Raw genomic sequence first — 25087 nt, forward strand, 5'->3', positions numbered from 1 at the left:
CAGCAGCATTATTCACGGTAGCCAAAAAGTAGAAAGAACCTGACTGTCCATCAGCAGAAGAATGGATAAACAGTGGTCTATCCCTACAACAGAACACTAGTCAGCCTTCAAACGGAAGGGAATTCTGACAGATGCTCTAACACGGATGAACCTTGGAAACACGATGCTGAGTGACCCGAACAAGATACAAAGGACAAATACTGTATGAGTCCACCTATATGAGGTATCTAAAACATTCAAATTCATAGAGATGGAAAGGAGAACACTGGTTACCTGGGGCTGGGGGAGAGAGAAGTGGGGTGTTATTATTTAGTGGGTATGGTGTTTCAGTTTGGGATGACAAAAAAGTCCTAGAGATGGATGGTGATTTTGATTACACAACTATGTACTTAGTGCCACTGAACTGTGCGTTCAAAAAAGGTTAAAATGGTGACTTTTAGGTGTGCTGTAAGAAACATATTTGGGGGGCACCTGGGTAGCTCAGTTGGTTAAATAGCCAACTCTTGGTTTCGGCTCAGGTCATGATCTCAGGGTTGGTCGTGAGATGAAGCCCTGCATCGGGCTCTGTGCTCAGTGTGGAGGGGGGGTCTGCTTGAGATTCTCTCTCCCCCTCTCCCCCTACCCCAGCTCGTGCATGCTTTCTCTCTAGAATGAATAAATCTTTATATATATGTATATACATACATGCATATATACACACACTTACGTGTGTATACACACATATATATGTATATGTATGTATATTTTTGTCTTTGTCCCCAATTCCTGACACAGAGCTCCTAAATTCCTTGGAATTTCCTGCATAATAGGAGCATCTTTTGTTCTAACGAGTTGACTCTTGGCTGGCCTCTGAATGATTTCAGGATGGGGGTGGTTGCCAGAAAGAACAAATATTGATGAGAAACTTAGAACTTTCAGCCCTGCTCCTAATCTCCATGGAAAGGAAAGGGGCTGGAGATTGGGTCAGTTACCAATGGCCAGTGATTTAAGCAATCATGTCTATGTAATGGTGCCTTCTTAAAAAAACCAAAATGGCAGGGTTTGGAGAGCTTCCAGGTTGGTGAACAGGTCAAGAGCTGGGAAGATTGTGTCCCTTCCCTCATACTTCACCCTATGTACCTCTTCCATTTGGCTGTTCCTGAGTTGTATCCTTTAAATAATCTGGTAGGGGGCGCCGGGGTAGCGCAGTCAGTTAAGCATCTGCCATCGGGGCAGGTCATGATCCCAGGGTCATAGGATCAAGCCCCACATCAGGCTCCCTGCTCCTCGGGGAGTCTGCTTCTCCCTCTCCCTCTGCCCCTTCCCCCTGCTTGTGCTCTCTCGCTCAAACAAATAAAATCTTAAAAAAAAACCAATAATAATCTGGTAATAGTTCAATAAAGTGCTTTCCTGAGTTCTGTGAGCCATTCTAGCAAATTATCAAACCTGAGAAGGGGGTTGTAGGAACTCCTGAGATACAGCTAGTCAGTCAGAAGCATGCGAGGTCCAGGATTGGTGACTGGCATCTGAGCTGGGGGACAGTCTTGTCCTGTGGGACTGAACCCTTCCCCTGTGAGGTCCAGGCTACCCCCTCAGAGCTGGTGTCAGAACTGGCTGACATCAGGAGGGGAAAACCCTGCACAGTTGGTGATGCCTTCCTCTGGGGCAAAGATCAGGCAGGCTGACTGCCCATTGTAAAAGATTCCAGTTGCCTCAGGTCCAGGTTCCTTTATCAGAACGCAGCCCACTGTGTGTGCAGGCATTACTCGGCCTTGTGTTCTACTGCCCTTGTGGGAACTGGGGCTTGCCGAGCCAGTGCTAATACCGACATTCTCCCTGCTTCTGTTGCTGAGGAACAAAGTTCTCCATCTGCAACCAGGAGTCAGGTCTTCTGCCAGCATCTGTCAGAAGCGCAGTAGGCTAACCTGTCAGCTTGGATGGCCCTTCAAAGTTCTTGATGATCCTTGTTTCAGAATTGCTGGTGGGAGATGGAGGGAATTCGTGTTTTCGACAATTTATTATGATAGTCAGCCGACTCAGGCTTGGAGGACTCTCACCTTAGAGTGAAACTGTGGGAGAGTTGGCCTTCCTTTGGAGCTGGCCCTTTCCTCCTCCGGGAGGATGCTTCTCCCTTTTTGGTCCAGATGCCAGGAAGCTCACAGTCGAATTTATCTGTGCTTCTGCCCTAGCGTCCACATTAGTCTCAACCTTCTGGGCCCCTTGTATGTTCCTGCTTCTGTTTTCTGAAAAATCAATACGTAATCCACCTACCATAAAATGCACACTTTCAAAATGTACAATTTGGTGGCTTATAGTATATTCTCAAGACTGTGTAACCATCCCCACTATCTAATTTCGGACCATTGCCCTTACCACAAAAGAAAGCTTGTACCCGTTAGCACTTCTCATTCCTCTCTCCTTCCATTCTGTGGAAGTTACTTACTGATTTTCGGTATTTATAGATTTGCCCATTCTGGAGACTTCATGTAAAGGGGAATCACAGAATACATGCCTTTTTGTTTCTGGCTTATTTCACTTAGCATAATGTCTTTAGGATTCATACATGTATGTATGGCTCAGAATTCCATTTTCACAGGTGAGTAATATTACACGGGAGGGAAATACTAAGTTTTGTTTGTCCATTCATCAGTTAATGAACATTTGGGTTATCTCCACTTTTGGGTTATTATGGATAACACAGCGATGAACACTGTAGGAAGTTTTTGCATGGATACATGCTTCCAGCTTTCTTGGATATATACCCAAAAGAGGAATTGCTGGGTTCTATAGCAACTCTACATTTAAGTTTTTGAGAAATTGCCAAACTGTTTTCCAAAGTGGCTGTGCTGTTTCACACTCCCAGCAGCAATGTATGGGAGCTTCAATTTCCCCACTTCCTCTCCGACACTTGCTACTTTCTGTTTTTTTCGTTAAAGTCACTATAATGGGGGTAAAGTGGTATTATATTGTGATTTTGATTTCTATTGTCCTAATTACTGCTTTTTCATGTTGTCATTCCCATTTTAACATTTTATTTTATGTATTTCTTATCTGAGGTTTGACATTTTTAATGGAACCAGTGCCCCGTGGAGTAGGAGAGTCAGGGTTTCAGGGTTAGTCTTCCCTGGGATACTTTCGTCTGCTACTATTAGCTGTATGACCTTGAACGAGTTACACATCCCTCTAAGCCTTGGGTTACCCATTTATTAAACATAGTATCTGCCTTTCATGGTTGTTGCTGTTACTGTAAAGTACATCTGTGATACAGCTGTGGTTTAGGCCTGGCACAAAGTAAGTCCTTAGTGAATCTCTCTAAGCCTGGGAGTCTGACAGGGAGGTTTCCGGGAGGGTCAGGAAACCGAGGATGGGGGCTGTTGGATTTTAACTTAGTATCTGCTTTATTCTAGCAACTTTTTACAACAGAGACATTTCAGGATGTCTCACACATCAGCCTCTCTGAGTCTCTATTTCCCCTTTGAGACATGAGAAATGAGACTGTGCCCCATGATGTCAATGTTGGTGAATCTATAGGGTTCCTCCTAACATCTTTACAAGTTTTGTCTCCTGCTTTAACCACCAGACCAGCTGCTGCCTAGAGGAGTGTCTCCTCCCTAGATGAAGGGCTCTCCAGGGTGAGGCGGGAAATGAATTAACACTTTGTAGGAACCTACAGTAATGCTATGCGGTCTTATTTACCACTCTGTGAGTTTTCAGGTATGCTCTAGCATCCCATTTTACAGGTGGGGAAACTGAAATTCCAAGAAGTTAGGTAACTTGTCTGAGATCACACGGCCAGCAAATACTGGTGCCTAGATTCAAACTCAGCTCTGATTTCAACGTCTGATTTCTTTTCCCTATGCAGAGGGTTCCCCCCGTCTCTGCCCCTTAATCGGAGGTGCTCAGGAAAACTTTGCTGACCTGAATGGCTGGTTCTCAACCCCCTGGCTCAGCAGATACAATGTCATCCCTTTGGGCTGAGATCTGTCTCCTAGACACCGCAGGTCAGCTCACTCCTGGGGCCACAGAACAGCCCTCGCTCAGTCCCAGCCACCCCCCACTCCCAAACAAGTGCTGCGCTGGAAGTCAGGGTACCAGGATCTGCCTGCACTACTAGAGATGCAAGCCACCCAGGGCTCAGCACTCGTCCCAAGTTGGCTAAGTGGAAAGTTGCACCTACTTACTCCTGGGTCCCTGGCATCCAGCGCAGCGCTGGGCATGGAGACCACAGACCTAGCCTAGGCCATCTCCACAGACCCACAGCAGCACCCTGGCCAGGCCTGCCCTCCCATGGCAGTTGCTAGTGACAAGGCCAGCCCTGGGGCAGGGGGAACAGGAGGCCACCTCCTTTTGCTCAGGCTGGGGCTCTGGCCCTTACTAGACATGCTGACAGTCAGAGAGGAAGAGTCTGAGCTGGGCCACCAGTACCCACCAGACTGAAATAGGAACCCATTTCAGAGACAAATGGGGAAATGGGCCCGGGACCAGAGAGCTGGGGTGGAGTGTCACTGGGGAGAACTCTGTAGACACAGCTGCCTGAGAGTCTTGTCTGGCCTCTGCTACAGAGAGCACCAGTCGCCAGACTCTGCCGACTCTTCCCTCCTCTGGGGAGGACAAATTCGAATCCCAGGTCCCATGCTTTAAATTCTCTGAACCTCAGCTTCCTCAACTGCAAAATGGGGAGAGCAACAAGGTTGGTTGTATTCGCTGGTTCAGTCTCAGGACTTTGGAGCACTTGGCACCTAGTAGGTGCTCAATAAATGGCAGCCATTGCTATCCTCACTTCACCTGCTCTTTCCGCTCAGTACCGCCTGACTGATTGATTCATTTGTTCTCTCCTTCATTTATTCATTCGGCCAACCAGCCAGCACATGCCCACTAGGTGAGTCACAACAGTTAAGAATAAAGTCTCTGGAGTCGGGTCACGGTTAAAAAACTCCAGAAATGCCACTAGTTGGCTGGGTAACCCTGGGAAAGCCACTTCCCCTCACTCAGGCTTCATTTCCTACGTGTAAGATGGGAATCATAAGAGCACTTCTGGAGGGGGCTGGATGGGAGAACGGCATGACAGCAGCCAGCCCAGAGTCTTGGAAGGAAATGTGGGTGGCAGGTGAGCCACACAGAGGAGCCAGGCAAGGCGCCAGCCCTGCAGACCACGCCAGGCTGGGAGCGACAGGCAGTCAGGCCTCTAGGGACAATCACAGGATGAGGCGATGGTGGGCGGGAGGGAAGAAGAGTCAGCAGGCTCAGAGACAATTGCTAGGTTTCTGGACCATGGCCTGCTCCCTTTCTGGTAAACTAGGAAGCAATGAGGAAACACACACACACACACACACACACACACACACACACACACACACTGATTGTAAGAAGTGTAGAGGAGAAAAGCCCTAGCTAAACCGGGAGCCTTGGGCAGCGTGGGGTCACCCCACCCCGCCAGGCCAGGGGAACATGTCCACGTACACACATTGCACACATGTGCGCACACACTCACAAGCTTCATGTTCTCACCTGTGCGTACACCCCCAAGGGCTTGCATACACAGGCTCATGCCCCCTCAGAGGCACGAACTTTGTAGTCTGCAAAGAGCCTTTTCACTTATCATCTCATTCCATACTGAGGGGTGAGAGGTTGTCCCTGAATTGGCCTGGGACGCGTTCCGGAGCAAACATGATACATGAATCCCAGACATCTTCAGGACACACCCAGGGCCCATCCCAGGGCTGTGCTGCCTAAGTGTCCCCCGTCCCCCAACCCTGGAGGTGTTAGCAGGAGCTAGATGGCACCAGAAACCTCAGGAAGGTTTGAATGCAGCTTCCTACCCCAGATTTACTTACTCACCCCACTTCACTCTCCCTCAGTAAGTCACACTGCGCCTCAAGAACTCACTTTCCCCACCAGTCACACGTGGTCGGCTCTAGGCTGTCCTTTGATTTAGCTGGGATGGCAGAGGCAAGAGTTTCCCAATCCCCTTTTCTGTGGACCCCCATCGGGTCACCTAATCCTTCTTAGCCTCTCCCACCGTAGGCTCCCAGAGGGCTCTGAGGGCAGAACCTAGCCTCCTCCCTGGGGAACCCTCACCAGCATACAATACCTAACAGTTTTCAATCCTCAGGGGGTGTCATCGTTATCCCCATTTTATAGAGTGAGAATTGAGGCCTTAAGTGGGAACATGTCCTGTGCCACTCGAAACTCAAAACCAGATGAACATGGCTCCCAATTCTATCTTCACTATTCTACCCCTCCACGGAGCGCCCCCCTGCCCCCTGCCCCAGTACCAAAGTCTTCATCTCCTCTGTCCTGTGCAGGCTGCAGGCTCCAGGTACAACCAGGATCAGGAAGGGAGGAAGATCCCCGCATCTTCTCCCACCTCCACTCCAGCCTGTGATCGGCCACAGTGGCTGCAAGGGGGACTGGGGTGAAGCCTTGAGAGGAGGTGGGAGCTCAGGGTCATTGACTCAGAACACTCACCCAGCAGTTAGTAAGCTCCACGTTGGTCCACGAAGTGTTGGAGCAAATTCTGACTCCCAGAACAACCCCTAGAGCTAGCCAGTTCCTGTGCTGCAAACTGTCACGTGTATGTTTCACAGAAGTCCAAAGAGGTAGCAAGAAACCAAGAAATCAAGGAGGGGAAGTAATTTGCCACAGCACAAAGATGGCAAGAGGCAGGGCTGGGGCTCAAATCCCAAGAACCAGTCAAGCTCATTCAGCCACTACCCAGTTGTGAGCGGGGCCCCCCATCGTCTGGGTGTGCTTACCTGGGTGTACTCGCCCATTAGTCTGAGGGCTGTTGGGACGAGAGTCTGAGATTGCCTTTCATGACGGCACCAGGAGGCACTCCTCAGTAACCATTTTTCTCCTCCTCCTTTCTGCCCTACCCCTCAGCCCTCTCCTGGCCTTTCTCAGAAAGGTCTGGAGAGAGTCCTGGCCCTGCTTCTTGTTGCCATCGGGAGCAAATAACTTGATTTTTTTTTAACAGTGTCTGGAAGATCCATTAAGAGAGGCTGAGACCCTGACTTAACAGCTCTGTCGTCTATAGCTCTGACTCCAGATGCCACCCGCTCCTCCTAAGGGCCTAAGATGACTCCTTGGATTGAAGGTGATTTGGAGAAAAAATGGCTGAGCCTGAGCCACCATCCTCTTGACAGCTGTAACCCGCCTTCGAGCTTGGGCTTGACGAGAGGGCAGACAGGGTGGCTCTGCCTAGAGCCAGGTGGGACAGCCCCTCTCCCTCCAGAAGATTGGTTCCCCTCCTCCTCCTCCTCCTCCTCCTCCTCCTCCTCCTTCTTCTTCTTCTTCTTTTTTTTTTGGTCTTGTTTTGTTTTTTACAAATACTTACTGGGTACCTACTCTGTCCAGGTAATGTCCAAGGCATCTGAGAACACAAAACAAAGCCCCACCCTCACACCACTGACATTCTACCAGGGAGATCAGTCTATTTTAGTTAGTGAGTTTAGTAACTACAGAGCAGGTCAGGTAGTGCGCTGGAGAGCAACATCAGGAAGGGTAAGGAGGGCAAAGTGCCAGGGGCTTGCAATCTCAGCCAAGCTGGACAGGTGCCATCACCATCCTCCCCCGCCACCCAGCCCAGAGGAGACCCCAAGCCCTGAGTCCCCATTCTGTGCCAGGCCCTGCCTCAGGGGTTCTCAGAAGTGGGCCCAGGCTCTGGGGCACAGGCCTTAGCTCAGGACCATCAGGGCTCTGGCATGGAGCATCCTGAGCCTGCCTTCCTCTCATGGCCATGCGGAAGCCTTCTGAAGGCTCCACATTCTCCAGTCAACTCCAGCGTCCCATTGTTGAGAGAGCACAAGACCCAGATAGGCACAGGTAGGGACTGGCCTGGATCCCACAACGGGGCAAAGGTGTCCTTGCTCCCCCTCCCGCCTTCTCCCCTGGCATGTCCACAAGGGCAGACTCAGGGCTGAGCCTCACGGCAGAGCGCTGGCCTAGGGGGGCTGTCTGTGCCCTCAGCCAGCTCCTGGCAAATGACTGTGAGGTGCTCCTCCGTTGGTACCTGGTAGTCGCAGCCTGCCCCATTCTCCCACCGTAGACAGGCCAAAATGTCCTTCTCTATGCCCCAGGGGGCTGAGACCACTTCTCCCCAGCTCAAGCTCAGGTGACTAGGGTTTTGGTTAACTCTGCCTCACCCTGCTGTCTGACTTCGGGCAGGTCCCATCTCTTTGTAGACCTTGGTTTCTTCATCCATCTGACAAGAAATGCAGACACTTGTATCTCTTTCTGTCATAGAGAAGGAGCAAGCCACTGGCAAGAGGGCAGTTTGCAAACTTCTCAGTGCTATCCATGTGACAGGGGATATTATATCCTTAACACCCCTGCTTGTCTGAAAAACACCCTCCTCATGCTTGTGGGACCCTGACGTAGCCCCCAGAGCAGGCCTTTGATGCTTAATGGGATCTGAGTGTAAATTCATAAAAGACAAAAGCACCTCTGTTCCCAGTCTGCTGGCCGACAGGAAAAGCCTCTCCTCTTTAAGAAGATGAGGAGGGAGACATGGAGAGGGACAAGGCCAGGAGATCTGGGAAAGGCAATTTCGGGAGGAGAAGGTGGAGGCTTGAGGTAGGTATAAGGGTCACCCTCCTCTGTCTCAGGACCCCGGGGCTGTGAGAGGATGAAACTAGATGAATGTTGGGTACATGTGGTCTACAAGGGAGGGGGTGTCAGCCATGTGTGGGTTTGACCCAGAAACTGTACAGGTATTCACAGGGGTACACGTGTTTAGAATTGCACCCGTGTGTCTAGGGCACACATGTGTGCCCATGGGAGTGACCCTGGAATGTCTATGTTAGTTCACATGCATGGCAGCCTGTGTCTGTGTCTCTGCGTGTGATGCACACGTGTGCCCACTCCTGTGAACCTCTGGTTCACAAGCCTTGTTTTCCCAGGAGATTTGTGGGGTTCCTGGTCCCTGTAGGCTCTCGATTTTCTCTGGGAACAAAAGCAGTTACGCAAGAGGAGGAGGAAGGCTTAGAGGCTTAACTCAGGCTCAGGCGCTCCCAGCTCAACCATGGGCGTAGTCTCCTCACCATGGGTGTGTGCCCCAGGTCAAAGCCCTGCCTCAGGGGGTCCTCAGACCCTCTGTGGCACGTGGGCACTGACCCCCCCCCAGTCACCCTCCTGTCCTCCAGCACTAGCAGGAGCCCCTCAGTCTTTACATTTTATGCCCCATGTCCTTGTTGGATAATTGCCAAACACGAACTTCAGAGTCCCATTCCCTCCCCACCCCACAGGCAGCTTGCTGCCAACTGGGTCTTAGGGTCTCCCCTTCCTCACTCTGGGCTGGGCTCATAGGACAGCTCTGGCCACTCCACGGGGTAAGTCTCCCCTCTTCCAGAACCTGGGTTTCTCCATCTGTCCAATAAAGCTCTCTCTGCCCACAGCAGACTCGACCACTGAGAAGGCCCGTGATGAGCCACCAGTAAGCAGCAACAGTGTCCTGCACGCCCCAGAAACCCAGACACCCAAGGCTACAGCTCACTGGGGCCTTGCTGCTCCCCGGAGCCAGGAGGGAAACACAGCCCTGAGTTCTCTGCCTGAAACAGGATACCACCTGGCCCCAGGCTTGGGGCTAGACCTGGTTCCTCTGGGGTCCCCAAGGGCCTGGACCCTCCTTGAGGCTTGCAGACAGCATGCCTGGTGGTCTCCTCAGACAGAGTGAGGCTAGGCCCTCTTGTTGCACCTCAGCTTTCCTTCTCTGCAACCTGGGCACCCCGTTCTGTCTCTTGTCTGGGATCTGCTGTTACCCATCATCGGGAGGGTCAGAGGGGCATCCGAGAAGTGGTGGGGGAGGAAGGAGCACGTGCTGGCAGGGGCAGTCCCTCGCTGGTGCACACCCAGCACACCCAGACCCAGACACAACTCCGCACAACCCACATGGGCCCACACATACATGCAGGGGCCCAGGCAGCTGGCGCCCTCTGGGGCACACCCCCACGCACACAGGCAGCTGCATAAGTGTGCATTCTCATGCAGCCCAGGATACACAGGGCAACCGCTTGGCTCCGCAGCCAGTTTCATTCCAAGACCTTTCAGAACCAGGAGAGGGGTGCACAGGGAAGAGCTGAGTCCTTGGCTTCTGCCCAGAGAGGCTGAGGTTTTCCCAAGGACACCAAGTGGTTTTTCTGGCCCATCCTCTCTGGCCACCAGGCACAAGCCCTGCCCAGAGTGCTCAGAGAGAGCAGGCCAAAGTCCTTTTGGGAGTGTGGTCCTCCATCTGCCCAGTCCTGTGTGTTTCCTGCTCAAGGGGAGGCCTTGGACTAATTAGTCACTCAGGATTTGGGAGCCACAGGGGCAGAACGGGGGAAAGAGAGTTGTGGGGGGGGGCACAGGGCCATTGCTAGACAGAGAGGGCCCAGCCTCCCCCAGAGCCCTCACTGCAAGAGATTTGTGATTCATTCACTCATTCTGTGTTTATCAAGCTTTTCTGAGTATTAGTGACCTAGTGGTGAAGCTTCTCAGCCTGTTTCCGGCTTGGCTTGGAGTCCAGTTTCCACGGAGCTTCCGGAATGGTGTGGGTGGGGTCTGGTCCCAGGTGCCTCCACCGCACTCTGGTTCTCCTCCTGGATTCCAACCACAGCCAATCTGGTCCTCACCACACGGACTGAAGTGGGAACTTCGCTCAGGAGCACTGGCATCGTCTAAGAACATGTTAGAAATGCACCCTGAGGCCCTGCTTTGACCTACCAAATCAGATCCCCAAAGAAGCCAGGCATACAGTGACATTTGAGAAACACTGATATAGAACATTCCATAGAGACCCAGTTCTTCTTCCCACTGGCCTTTCTAGGACGGCAAAGGCCCATTTGGGTAACAACTATATGGGCAAACACAGTGCTTATAACATCTTATTCAACCTTCATACAGCCCTAAAGGGGAAGTACCATTACTATTCCCGTATTACAGATGGGGAAATGAGGCACTGAGCAGTTGGGTAACTTACCCAAGACTGATAGAACTACTAGTAGCAGAGTCAGGATTTGAACACAATGCTTTGGACCAATACACTGCCCTGTTCAGCACCAATGTCTGCCTATCTGGGTAGGAGTCAGTGTGGTGAGATAGGCCGTAAAAAAAGTGAAAAACTTAAGGAGACAGTGAACCTCCTCCTAAGAACCTAGGAAATAATCAGATTTTACTTGTGATTTTTTTAGAATTTACAACTCTGGGGGCACCTGTGTGGCTCAGTGGGTTAAGCCTCTGCCTTTGGCTCAGGTCATGATCTCAGGGTCCTGGGATCGAGCCCACGTTGTCTCTCTGCTTGGCGGGGAGCCTGCTTCCCCCGGCCCTCTCTCCCTGCCTCTCTGCCTACTTGTGATCCCTCACTCTCTGTCAAATAAATAAATAAAATCTTAAAAAAAAAAAGAAAAAAAGAATTTACAACTCTGTCCTCAAAGGGCTGGAGGCAGCGCAGACAATAGCCACACAGGCCACATGATCCTATGAGAAGCTGGGCAGAAAAAAACGGTAGAGAAATCTGGACTAAGATGGTGACTGAGCTCCCTGGCAGCCAAAATAAAAAGGGAGGGAAGAACGGGGCTAGCAGTAGAGAGGCTGTGAGGGTTCCTGAGCTGAGCCAGAGTCACAGGGAAGGAGACAAGGGGACCACTGGAGAGGTTTTCGGGATGAAAGTTCAATGGGGCTTGATCACCAAATGGAGGGAAAAGCCCAGAATCCACCCAATCCTTTAGATCCTGCTGGGGTGCTGGAGGACCTAGAGCACACAGATAAGGACTGGGCACAGCACCTCACACAGTAAGCACTGGTGAATGTGAGCTACCTGTTCCCTCTTCATTCATGGTAATGCCACTCCCTTCCTCACCCCGCTTCACACAGCCTGGAGGCTCAGGACTCTGGCGTCTGTTCTTCCCCAACCTCTGGGAGGCTCCTGCTCACCACCCCAGCCTCCAGAACCACTGCCCCCCAAGCTACAGCTCCTTTCTCCCCTGCTTGGGGGCGGTCGCGGGAAAAAACTCATGGAGAGCACTGTGCGTTAGCAGGCCTGCTGTCTGGGCTCAGGGCAGGGCTGGGTGGAAAGGCTACAGGTCAAGAGGTGACACCCAGGGAGTCTGTCCCCCCACCCTCCCCAATCTCATAAACTCTCAGCCAATCCTGCATTCTTCCAGAGGACAAGCCTCCCCAGTTCTTTCAGTTCTGAGACCAATTTCTCACATGTGGCTGAGACTGAGGCGGAGCAGAGAGGAGGGGTGAGAGGTCACAGTCACGGTGCCTCGTGCTCTATTTTCCTAACTCTTCACCTGATCGTTCATTTCTTCAGGCTCTCCTCACCTGTTCGACTAATATCTACAGTCTGGTCCAGGTATCCCACAACAAGACTACTATCCTCAGGAGCAGGAGCGAGAGGTCAGGGCGTTTTAGTCCTGTGTGACAGTTTATCAGGTGAGCAAAGTGGGTTCTGGAGAGGGAAAGTGACTTGTCCAGGCTGACAAGGGGCCTGGCCGTCCACCTTCCACTCCCCAGCCCACGCTGACTTCCAACACAGCTGTGCGTTAATGGTGCCATTCTTGCGAACCCCACAAGAGTTTTTTCTATAACCTAAGGTACTTAGAGAGTCCCCGACACAGTGAGGTTTGCCTTTGGGGTCTCCTCAGCCCCACTTCTTTTTCTCTCCCTTTGTCCTCTTTGTGTCCCCTTCAGGAACTCAGTGATCCCACAGTTCCCTCATCCCGAGGGGAACGATGACCAACCCTGGATCCAAACTACTCCCTCTCCGCGGCCACCCCCTCCCTTGAAAGCCACGAGTTTCAAGTACCTCCACTGCCCTGTTGGGGAAGGGCCTTCAGGTTCACTGTCACCCATTCCAGGGAACACGTGGTCATTTTACCAGGGACCTCCCCTTACCCCTTCCCTGACCATGGCAGGAGGAGCTCCAATGGCTGCGGTTGGCTGTGGACAGACATTTCCTGGAGCTTCTCAGATAATCCTGCAGAAGTGATCACTAGCATATTTTCTCTGGCAGTTTATAAGCTTGAAAGTGTCTCAGGCTTCCAGAGCCAGGGTCAGAATCCTTGAACACTTTAAGCTGGAATCAGGGAATGTGACAGCCGGAGCACAGAAAGTCAGAGCTTAGGTTATAGACTTCAAGAATGTGTGAGTTGAAATTATAGATTCTTAGGGCTAGGGCTATAGAATCACCGACAATTACAGCTGGGATTGTGGATTAAAAGGAAATCTGACAGCTGAGAAGAGAGAGCTGGCCTTGTCACCCAGCCAGTCAGGGATGGGCCAGGTCTCCCGAAACCCAGCAAAATTCTGTCCTCCAGGCCTTCTGGAGCAGCACACAGGGTCTCTGGGGCCAAAGCACTCTCTGCGTGGGGACAGTGGGGACACTGGTCTGCCTCTGTCCTGTCCTGAGCCTTACTGCCAGGCCATCGCAGCACCCTGCCACCACAGTGGATATATTTAGGTTCCCTCCCTAAATATGTTTCCACAGCTCCCAACACTGCCTTTTATGTCCCCTCCTCCTCCGAGGCCTCTGGGCACCTTCTCTAAACTGCCCCAATGAAGTCATCAGGAACAAGAGCTCTTGCTCCACCAATGCAAACATTCCCCTCCCCTAAAGAAGGCCCAGCTTGAGGGGTCTCCTGGGTGGCCTCAGCCTGGAGCTCAGGCCCACCTGCTCTAACTCTGACCTCACTTCCTCCCTCCAGCTCCCAGGGCCTGCCTTGGGCCAGGGACCAAACATCCTTGATCTTGCCCTTCTTGACTTTCCTCATTCTAGACAAAGGGCACCCTTGACCCTGCCAGTCCCCAAACACACACACACACACACACACACGCCAGCATTTTTCTGTTCCTTTAGTGTTTATCAGGAGAGAGAGTCCTCTGTCAGACGGCTACCCTCGCACTTCACCCCAGCCTCCCTCCCACACTCCATTCCGGCCTTGCCAGAAACTTGGCGTCCTCCCTTTTCAGACTGCATCTTCCCAGGAGCACAGAGTCACTTAGAGTACCAGAGTGATGGAGACCAGGGACAGGAATGGATTCCCTAGACATGCTTCGATGGAAGGCTTTCAGATTCCCAACTGCCCAGCTCATGAGAAATTGTCATCCCTGTGGGAATCGGGGTTCCTGGGGGCAGACAGGGAACCCCTCATGTAGGGGCTCCATCACACCCATCATAGTTTTATCACCGGCAGTTAGTCTTATTACCCACAGTTAAGGGACTTTATGGGCTGGAGTTTGTGCTAGTGTTTTATATCCTTACAATGACCCTATGAGGCAACTATATTAATGTCTCCATCTTACAAAGGAAGAAACTAAGGCATAGACAGGTTTTAACCAAAGTCCCACATGTAGAGAGTGCCAGAGCTGGGATTTAACCAAGCCTGGATCACACAACCACCTCAACAGACCCAGGTGGTAGCCTGCTATAGGGACCCCCTTCCCCGTAGTCCCCAGTGGTCCTGCAGCCTCTTTCTGCCCAGCCAGTGGAGAAAAAGCGAGAATCTCATTGATGGTCAGGACTGCACCCCAGAAGCTCAGCTCCCCTGCTGCTGAACTAGAAATAACCAACAGACCCCACTACAGTCCCCTCATGTGGGGTACACCCCCCACATCACTGGGCCCCCTTCCTTCACATCCCAGACACACCACCATCCACAACTCCAGCTTCCCATAATGCACCTGTGCTGCACACAGGCACACACAGCACAACCACACACCAGCCACGCCTTGTGTTAAGTCCTGCCACCCCAGTCTGGAGGACAGGCAGGGGACTCCTACTCTACAGGTGCCAGAGGGCTCCCACCCCAGCACAAACCCTGCCAAGCCTTGAGTCGACTCACGGGATGCTAACTTACCCAAACAATATTTTACATTAAAACAAATGCGGAAATCTTACAGAGAGGAATGCAAAATCCACATGAATGCTGAAGATTAGGCGACTTCAGAGAAGCTGTGTGTGTGAATGTGAGTGCGGGACTGTTTGCACTTCCTCCACCCAGATCTGGGGTGAGCTTTCATTCTCCAGAGCCTTTAGGGGTGCTGTGTGGAAAAGTAAGAACCACCCTGGGGTCACGGAAAATGTTCTTCCCCGGGGTAACGGCTACACAAATGCTTCTCACCTTCCACCACCCGGCTCAGCACACCACACAGGGCCGCACATGTGCCACATACGGAATACACATCTCAAAACCCGCACAACGGGCGTATGTATGCACCACTGTGCCGCGGCGCCTGCCACAGTGTGCACACCCCCGGAGGCACACACGGAACCCCGGGGTTCCTCCCGCACAGTCACCCAGAGCTTTGGGAGGTACTGCACACACTTCCTGCGTGTGGTCACACCCCACAATCCACTGGTCACACGCCACACACACACACACTAATGCATACAACCCGGCACACACATTTCCCATACTCCATACTCATGTCTTACACACTGTCAACACCACACACACACACACACACACACACGCACCCCTAGGAACCCCACCCCGGCAGGGCTGCGAGCCTGGATCTGGAGCGGGCAGGCATACCCCGGACCCGCGCTTGCCGGCACCTCCTGCCCCTGGATTCCCCCGACCCGCACGCCCTTACCTGCGCCCCGCAGCACCAGCCGGCTCCAGGCGGGGAACGGGGCTCGCTCCGGCGCTGAGAGGCGAACTCGCACGCCTCAAGCTCTGGCGTTAGGAGGCGAACCCGCAAATCAACCGGCCTCAGGCGGCGGTCCCAGCTCCCAGCCCAGCGTCTCCCGCCTCCCGCGTGCCTCGCAGCCCGAGCGCGAGCACCAGGACTGGGGCGGGGGCGTGGCCGGGCTGGCGCGCAGCCACGTTGGAGTCCCGCCCAGGCTGGACCCGGCTGGGTTGCCCGCCCCTTGGGGAGAGCAGGGGGTGCCGAGAAGAGTCTGGAAGAGGCCACAGGCGTCGGGGGCGGCGCTCTGGGTTGGGAATCAGGACCGCCTGGACTCTAGTCCAGGTTCCGGCATCCTTAACGCTCCGTGGTCTCAGTTTCCCTCTTTGTACTGGGGGCAGTGGAAAGTGGTGATTCCTCGGGTCTTTGGGGCTCTGACATTCTGCAGTTCTGAGCTGGTGGCAGAGAGGAAGGAATAATAAGTGTTATTTCTTGAGTACCTGTTATGTGCCAGACACCGACTATGTTAGGTATTTTAATACGTTACCTCATTTAATCCCCATGGCAATTCCAGGGACTTTTAAAATCCCATTTTACAGGTGGAGAAACGGAAGCACAAACAGATGAAGTGACTTGCCCAATGTTATGCAGCTGGTTAGTGGCAGACCTGAGATTTGAAACCAGGCAGTCTGGCTCTAGAGCCCAAGTACCCCTACAGCCCCGGTTGGTGGCACTTTCCACACCAGAGACTGTTCCCTGATCCTCATAACAATCCCAGGAGCCTGATGTTACAGATCTATTTTACGGATTAAGAAATTGAGGTTTGGGGAGATTATTTTACCCTAGGTCGTGGAGCTGGTGGGGCATCACACTAAAGATGAGAGTTGGAGTGATGCTGGGGGTGGTGAGTGTCAGGATAGTGTGACGGGACAGCACTTGGCACATAGGTGGTGCTTAATCAATGTCAACATTCCTCCTGGACTGTCACTCCCTGTGCCTCTCTTCTTTTATCTCCTAAAATCTCCTACTGGACTCTGGCCTCCACTTCCTTCATCCCTGAAACCTCTTTGACCTATGGCCCTCAGATAAGCCAGCCCCAGTGGCTCGGTGACCACTGCAGCTTTTATTCAACAACTGAGTTCCTAGTATGTGTCAAGTTCTGTGGTAGACACTGGAAATGCACAAAGACAGTCCAGAGAGCTCTGGTTTCATGGAGTTTACAAGCCGGTGGGGAACACAGACATTAGTCACACAAATTAATACATGATTATACATTGTGATGAGTGCTAAAAAGGAAAAGGGAAGGGCTTTATGAGAGATTATAATGCCGGCAGGGGAGACATCCAGTTTAAATCAAGAAATATGGGAAGACGTCCCAGAGGAAGTACCATTTAAGCTGAGACCAAAGTGAGTGGCTGGCCTCAGCCATTTCACAGTGAGGGGAAGAGAATCGAAATGACACAGAGGGCTCGAGGCAAGGAAAGGGCTTCTCTGGTTCCAGGAAATGAAGCGCAGCCAGACTTGGGGGTGCCCCACGAGCTGGGAGGCATGGTGGGAGATGGGTTACAAGAGCAGCAGTGGCCATCCCAGACAGGTCTTGTGGCAATGGTCAGGAATCTGGCCCTTGTCTGAAGGGCCGTGGGAGTCACAGAAGTGTTTGGAGCAGCAGAGTGACATAATCCAATTTCACTTTTGTAGATTTCTCCAGGTGCTGGATGGAGAATGAGGAATGGATGAGAGGCGGAAGGTGGCAGCAGGAGCCCAACTAGGACACTGGCTATAGTTGGCTTTCCATAGGCTGCAGGCTGGCTTTCCACGGTCTGGAAAGAGATGATGGTGGCAGGCTCTGGTAGGGAGTGGGGGATAGAGCTCTGAGGACAGACCCAAGGATGTCTAGTGTCGACTGGATAGATCTTGAGGCAAAGCCTTGTCTGGTTCATCCCTTTGTAGGGAGAAGGTATTTGCCTGTGACTCAAGGGACTTGGGACCCTAGAAACCCTCAGCTAGAGAGGCTCTCTCCTCTGCCTTCAGAGTGGCCCTTCCAAATCCCCCCTCCTCACAAACCCTAACTCACCGATATCCCCATCCTAGCTGCTGACCCCACCCTCTACTGGACTCACCAAGAAAATTCACTCACAAATGTTCACTGGCCCTTTCTTGCATCAGACAGACACTAGGACTGAGGTCAGGCTTTCTAGAGGGGGCTCACTCAGGTTTCTGCCCCCAACCTTTCAACTCAGCAACCTTCTATCCAAGAAGTGGCTCTTTTGTCATCCGCAGTGAAGGCCCCAGCCAGTGCCCAAAGCTGTTCTGCTTCTGCAGTCGGGTCCCCCGTACCCTCAGGCAGCCCGCTCTCTCCGGGTCTCCTTTCCTGCCAGTCTGAACCTGCTCCAGCATCTCCCCCAGCCCTGCTTTGGGGCCAGGCTCTCCAGGTACTGTCCCCTCCCTTCCCTTCACCGCCACTGCAGTCCTTTCCCATTTACTTCAGTCCCTCCAGCACTCCCAACACAGCCCCTCCAAGAACCTAGGAACCCTTGTCTCCAAAGGAGTGTCACTCCATAGACACTGTCAAGAACTTCCAGGGTGGCCCCCACAATACCCCTCCTGGGTTTCCTCCTGCTTCCCAGATCCTCCCAGGGCTCTGTCCCTGCCTCTTCTCTGCTCACTCCGCACATTGTCCCTTGGGGAAGGCTCCTTCAATTACCTCTGTGTGCCAGACACCCAGTCCCGACCTCCAGCCCAGCCTATCTCCCGCATCCCAGACCCATTGTTTCTTGGACATCTTTGATGTCCTTTGATGACCAAAGCATCCTCTTCTCTACGTTACTCTCCCTCATGTCCTCATCTCTGTGATTCATCAGCCCTGTCACCTCACCCCAATATCTGTGACACTCAGAAGCCAGCCCCTCCTTTCAGCTCCCTTTGTAGCTTGTATTCAGCAAACATTTATTGAATTCTTGCTGTGGGCCAGTACTAGGGAAGGATTTCTTAAAGAAAAACAACAAAAGAGAAAAAGATTATGCAGGAAAAAATTGGTGAACTCCAGTCAAATAAAATTTTTAAAGTTCAGTTAATCACAGACATACGCGAACACAGACACACACACAGACCACACACACACAAGTGAAAAGACAGACCACAGGCTGAGAGAAGATAATTGCAATACGTGTAACAGACAAGGGTTACGATTCAACACATATGAATAACGCCCAAGTATCAATCAGTAGAAGCCAAACCGCCTAATAGAAAACAGCAAAACACACAAACAGGCGTTTTAAAGAAGAGGAAGCAAGTACAGTCCATGCACATAGGAAAATATGTTCAACCTCATAATCACCCAGGGAAATTTCAATTAAAACTGCGGTGAAATGCAATTTCACACACATCAAATTAGCAAAAGTTGAAGAGCTTGAGAATATCAGCTTTGCCGAGAGCATGGAGACAGGAACTTGTACGCACTGCTGGTAAGGCTAGAATGCACACAACCAAGTCCAAGGACAGTTTGTCAATATCTACAAGTTGCAGGTGCACAGAGTCTAAGACTGAGCCATGCCACTCAACATGCATAAGCAGGAGAAACCCACGGATGCTTCAAATGTACATCACAGCATTGTGTCTAAGGCAAAACACTGGAAGCAATCTAAATGTCCATTAACAGGAGAATGGAAAGATACATTTTTATTCAGGTATCCCTTGCTGTCTGAACTCTCACTCTCCTGGCGTTTGTTATAATGGCTCGCAAAAATGTTACTTGTAGAAAACCTGACATAATGGAGCTCCATGTGCTCACCAGAGTGAGTCTGGGTAAGCAGGTGTGGAGCGGGGGGTGGTCCTAAACTCAGCTGTTCTCCCAAGATGACAGGATCGTGCCCCATGCTAATGTCCCTTAAACTCATTTGATCCATAATTGTCACCATCTTCCTTTCATTACGTGAAAATGTCTTCTAAGGAAGTTGGAAAGCCTGAGAAGAAAGCAGGTAACCCCAAGAGGCTTAGAGAAGCCCATACATTGGAAGAAAATGTGGAAGTCATAAAACTCATTGAGAGGCCTGGCCAGGCCCACGTCCTCCTTCTTCACACACAGGAACTGTTCTGTGCATGAGAAAACAGGGAAAAAAGCTCATTCAGTGTTAGATAATGGAGTAATCAGTGTTTTAAATGTTTTAGAACTTTCCTCAATGGGGGAAACGTCCCATATCTGCCATTCACTGGGTAACCTCTAGTCCCATGTGGCTATTGAGCTCTTGAGATGTGTCTAGTGCAACAGAGAACCTGAATTTGTATCTTTCAATTAATTTACATTTAAACTTAAATAGCCTTGTGGGGTTAGCAGATACTGTACTGGACAGTATGGCTTTATACTGGGCTGAAGTCTTTGCTGATTATTAATACCTTTAAAGAATTTTAGTGCTATTGGGGGGAAATCAGTTGAAGTTTTTAGGTGAGCTGGGAACCTATTGTTTTTCCCAGCTAAAATTCTGTACTATGAGCTTTCACTATTCATGAATTTGCTGTTAGGAATGGACTATGTCTTGATAATAAGGGATGGCTGTAGAGTCATATAATGGAGTTCTCTATAGCAGAGAAACTTAGGGAACCAGAGCAACACATAGCAACAAAGCTATGTCTCACAAGCATAACATGACTGAAAAACATACACAGGAGGGAGCACATGGAATGATACCATAAACACCAAGTTTAAAAACATGTGAGATAATGTCAAAGTCATGTAAAAGTGCATGAAGATATGAGTGGGAATGACCAATAGGGTAGAGGTCACCTTGGAGGGGAAGGAGGAGGTGGAATTATAAGGGACACACTGATGGGCTCTGTTTCTTTCTTGACTCCCTGCACGGTCTACCAAGACCGAGGGTGAGCAGGGCCCCATGGAGAGGAGGCACCTCTTGTCAGTAGCTTTCTCTGCCTTCCTCCCCACCAGACAGGGCCCAGTGCTGCTCTCGGCTGCCAGGCCCCAGGGTTGGCCTCTGATATACCCAATCATTTCTGCCTAATGTTGTCTCTCTCCATGTCTCTCCCCTCCCGGCAGAGAAGTCTCTCAGCGCAGGACCATGTCTGGTGTTCACCAGCCCCATGTTCCCCCACACTTGGCGCTGGGTTTTGCAACTATCTAAATGAGGGAATGAATATAGATTTTTTTTTTTTGAGGATTTAGAGTCATCCTTATCATGTGTTTATTCTCTGACCCTTCCTATGTTCCCAGGCATGTGTAGGACCATGGATCCAAAGATGAATTGTTTGTGGCTAATGCCTTCGAGAAGTGTTCAGTGTGGCGAGAGGATAAAGCAGGATGTGGTGGACATTGGGACACAGAGACTTGCACTGAGACAGGGGCACAGAGGGTGGTAGAGTGCAAGTGTGTCCTAGGCTGAGTGTTCGAGAACAACTTGAATTGTCTGGGTAAAATCTGGGGAGGTGGCAGCATGCAGATGGGGATGAGAATATTGTGAATTCTGGGGACCTTGTGAATCACAGTCCTACTGTAGCAAGGAGGAGTAGACAGGACAAGGCTGAAGAAGGGGCGGGGACCAAGTCTTGCAGGGACTCGAATGCCATGCTGGGACTCTTGGTTTATCCTGAGGACGATGGGAGCCATGGAAGGGCTTAAGCAGGGAAGGAATATAATCAGAGAGCTGTCTTAGAATGATTGCTTGTCCTGGCTGCTGTACTGGGCAGAAGAGGAGGCAGGGGACCAGTGGGAAAGCTGGACCAGTCGTCCAGGCAGTGGCGATGGAGGAGGGATGATAAGTGAGGAGCTGATTAGAAGATGGGTTGGGGTGCTTGGGTGGCTCAGTTGGTTAAGTGACTGCCTTCGGCTCAGGTCATGATCCTGGAGTCCCAGGATTGAGTCCTACATCGGGTTCCCTGCTCAGATGGGATTCAGCTTCTCCCTCTGACCCTCTCCCCTCTCCTGCTCTCTCTCACTCTCTTTCTCTCAAATAAACAAAATCTTAAGAAGAAAAAGAAGATGGTAAGTTGTGGGGCTTTTAGGAGGTAGAATCAGCAGGACCTAGGCAGATTGGATATGAATATGAGGGAGACTGGGGGGTATCTTGGTTTGGGTTCCCCTGGAACTGATCCTGAGTTGAGGATTTAAGTGCAAGTACTTAATTTCTGAGGTGATCCGGGGAAGCGTGAGTAGGGTCTGGGGAAGTGTGACAAAGAGAAGGAAACGAATTCAGGGTGGTCAGTGAGCAGGTCATCAATGGGGGTCAATCTCATTGGGAACCACTAGGAGGCAGCACAGAACAGGCCTCGGAGAGGTCCCACCTGAAGGAGGGACTCTGGAGCAAATTTACCCACCAACTCCAGCTGTCATTGGTTAAAGGCTGGTCTCCAAACTGTCTGGCACTTGTGGCCAAGGGTGCTCCAAACAACCAGAGAAAGCCCCTGGGTAGAGTCCCAGACACCTTCAATGAGAAGCGGCAGGGGTGTGAGGAATAGTGGGTACTGAGGGTCATGGGCTGGGCGAGAGGAGTCCCATTTACTCCCAATAGGTTGAGCCCTGGTTCTCCAAGGTGGGCAGAGGAGGGAAATCCGTGACGGAGTTGGGAGAGTGGGGGCTGGGTTGGTGGCCCTGACTGTTCCCCAGCATCCTTCCCTCAGGCCTCAGCCTCCCTTGCCTGATCCACCCACTGTCCCTAGGGCCTCCTGAGTATGCAAAGCCTTGCCCGATTTCAGTGGAGACTGCTCCAGTTGCTGGAAATGCCTTTTCTGATTAACTTAGCTAAGTGATTTGATCCCTGCCCCCATATCAAGGCAGAGAAACTTGGTGACTCTTTAATAAAATCAAGTCCTGTCACCCAAGGTTAGCAGTGGATGGAAGACACCGATTTGGGGCTTAACATATGTTCTCTAGGCCAGAGGGTGGGTGAGATTGCTTAAGGGGAGAGAGAAGAACAGAAAAGAACGTTTAGGATAGAGCCATTGGTTAAAGGAGGACGAGGAGACACCCAGGGATGAGACTGAGGAGGAGCAGCCAGAGCAGTGAGTTGAGCAGGAGACCAATGTGGTGTCACTGAGGCCAAGGGAAGACAGGCTTGGGAGAAGGCGGAAGAGGGCTGCAGGCTCAGAGCTGGCCTAGGAGCCAGGCAGCATCCCCTGCTGGCCCCAGGAGAGGTTAAGAACCTTTCATTAAACTGCGTCTGGCAGCAAACTTACCTCCTCCTTTTCCTCTCCCTTCTCCTCCCCCTCTTAGCCTTGGCCCATGACCTCAAAAGCTGGCAGCTGGCAGGCGTCCAGTGAGACCTGGAGCTGGAGGAGCTAGGTCTGGCATTTCCAGAGACTCCCGAGACTACCCTGCACCAGTCAGCCCCCAGACTTGATGTGCCTGCAGCCTCCTCTTGAGGCCAGCACCGCTCTTTCAGCCCTAGCCATGGCCCCGGGACTCCCCAACCCCTTTCCTGAGGTCCAGGAGCCATTTGTTGCTCCTATTTGCTTTGTCAGTCCGGAAGCCATGGCCAGCCCATGGCGGTACCCCGTTTCCCATCCCCACACTATTCCAGCTGCCAGTCTGAGTGACCCAGGAATTTCTGCCATGGAAGCTTTTTCTCGGGGCTCTGGATCCCTCTTCTGCCTCCCCGTGTAGGGCGATGGTGGATGCGAGTGAATCATTGCCCCTTTCTGGGTCTCGGTCTCCCCAGTGATGCAAAATTGGGTTAGCAGTCCCTGCCCTGCCTCCCTCCCACAGCTGGCGCGGAGGGTTCATACTTTGTAAATTCTGCTATTTATACATGCTTCTCCCCCTCTTGGAATGTTATTCCTTTCCTTATCTTCTCAGTGGGTCTTATTTATCCTGCCAAGCTCTACTAATAAAACATGCTACTATTTATTTCGTGTGTGCCCTGAACCAGTATTACGCCAAATGTTTTACATTCATCATCATGCTTCATTTGTAAGTGGAGTCTGAGTAGCCACTCTGATCATTCCCATTTTACAGTTGAGGAAACTGAGGCTCAGAGGGACTACTTATATGACTTGTGTTAGGTTACACATCTAGGAAGTATTGCTCAGAACTGGAACTCAAGACTTCAGAGGTGAGACTTAGGTGTTTTTCCATTCAGCTCAGCTCCTTCCCACCAGCTTCATGCCCATCAAAGCTGCTCCTGATTCAGAAGTTAACATGCTCTGAAAGCAGAGGCGCCCTTTTGGTCTCAGGGTTGTAAGTTCGAACCCCACGCTGGGTGTGGAGGTTACTTAAAAATTAAATCTTAAAAAAGTAATAATGTAATAGTAATAATAATAAATAAAAGGAATATAATACCTTTGACAAAAGAGGTGACATTCCAGAGAGGTCTGCAGCTCAACTGCCCCTACGGCCTCACTGAGCTCCATAACACTGAGGCTGCTGGGGGGCACAGGGGTGACAAAATCAACACATGGAGCCAGGAGTCAAGTAACATGAGAGTTGAACCTTGAGATCAGGAGGCAAATCTCTCACTTGGTGCCAACAGATTCCCGTCCCTCTTAAATCAGACTTGTTGAATCTGAGATACGCCCAGACGTGATTGTTTGGTTCCATAATTTAAACATCACCATGAGGAAAGAATTGATACTTGCATTAATTTCAGGTCCTGAAGAAATCAACAAAATTGATATCCAAAGCCTGGAAATGACCTAAATATCTATTCACAGGGAACTGGTTAGATAAATCATGGTGGGACTCGATCTCGGGACCCTGGGATCAGGACCTGAGCCAAAGGCAGACCCTTAACCAACTCAGCCACCCAGGTGTCCCAGGGGTTTACCATTTTCTAATTAGTTTGCATCAATGCACACATTAATTTTCTTAGGCCTTATATAGAACACATGATTACTCCCATTTTTTCAGAGGAAGAAAGGGAGAGACCCATGGTGTTGTCCAAGGTCACCCAATCTCTAAGGAAAGGAACTGGAGCCGGGGGTCCTGCTAACAGGAACAACAGAAAAGGCAGAACAAAACCCTCACCTGCACCTCTCAGAGAGCCAGTCCCTTATAAAAAGGGGGATAATAATTCTGTCCTCCTGTGTGGTTTGAAGCAATGTAAGTAAAACTCTTAGCACTGTGCCTAACCTGGAGTAAATAATCAAATCCTCTCTTTAACTATTGGAGTGCTTTATTTAAGTAATAGAACAAGATATTCCAATTAAATTGATACTTCTTGATATTTCAAATTGATATTCAATTTGATATTTCTTGGCATATAAATTAAGAAAGGGAGAAGCAAGCACTGAGGAAATGAAGGAAGTATAGGAAACCACTTTTGTCCTAATGATGACTTTTTTTTTTTTAAGATTTTATTTATCTATTTGACAGAGATCACAAGTAGGCAGAGAGGCAAGCAGAAAGAGAGGAGGAAGCAGGCTCCCCGCTGAGCAGAGAGGCAGATGCAGGGTTTGATCCCAGGATGCTGGGATCATGACCCGAGCCGAAGGCAGAGACTTTAACCCACTGAGCCACCCAGGTGCTCTGATGACTGTGGTTTTATCAGTGAGACAAAGTTAG

The 25087-nt window shown here is 51.0% G+C and overlaps 1 protein-coding gene across 3 annotated transcripts in view; it reads right to left on the minus strand.

Moving 5' to 3' along the window:
• P2RY6 (pyrimidinergic receptor P2Y6) overlaps positions 1 to 15613 on the minus strand; it is a 33627-nt gene extending 18014 nt beyond the window's left edge. Inside the window, exons 1-2 of one of the 3 annotated variants that reach the window (XM_032853154.1) lie at positions 6448 to 6479; positions 2037 to 2222 (exon numbers count right to left, since the gene is read on the minus strand). The gene's annotated coding sequence lies outside the window, so the exon portion shown is untranslated. Of the gene's footprint in view, positions 1 to 2036; positions 2294 to 6447; positions 6480 to 15552 lie in introns of those variants that run through there. The other 2 variants (XM_032853158.1, XM_032853153.1) reach the window with 2 other exon arrangements.
• Positions 15614 to 25087: the final 9474 nt, after the last annotated feature.

Source organism: Lontra canadensis, unplaced genomic scaffold (genome assembly GCF_010015895.1).
Source record: "Lontra canadensis isolate GAN:19392208 unplaced genomic scaffold, GSC_riverotter_1.0 scaffold7, whole genome shotgun sequence".
Taxonomy (NCBI): domain Eukaryota; kingdom Metazoa; phylum Chordata; class Mammalia; order Carnivora; family Mustelidae; genus Lontra; species Lontra canadensis.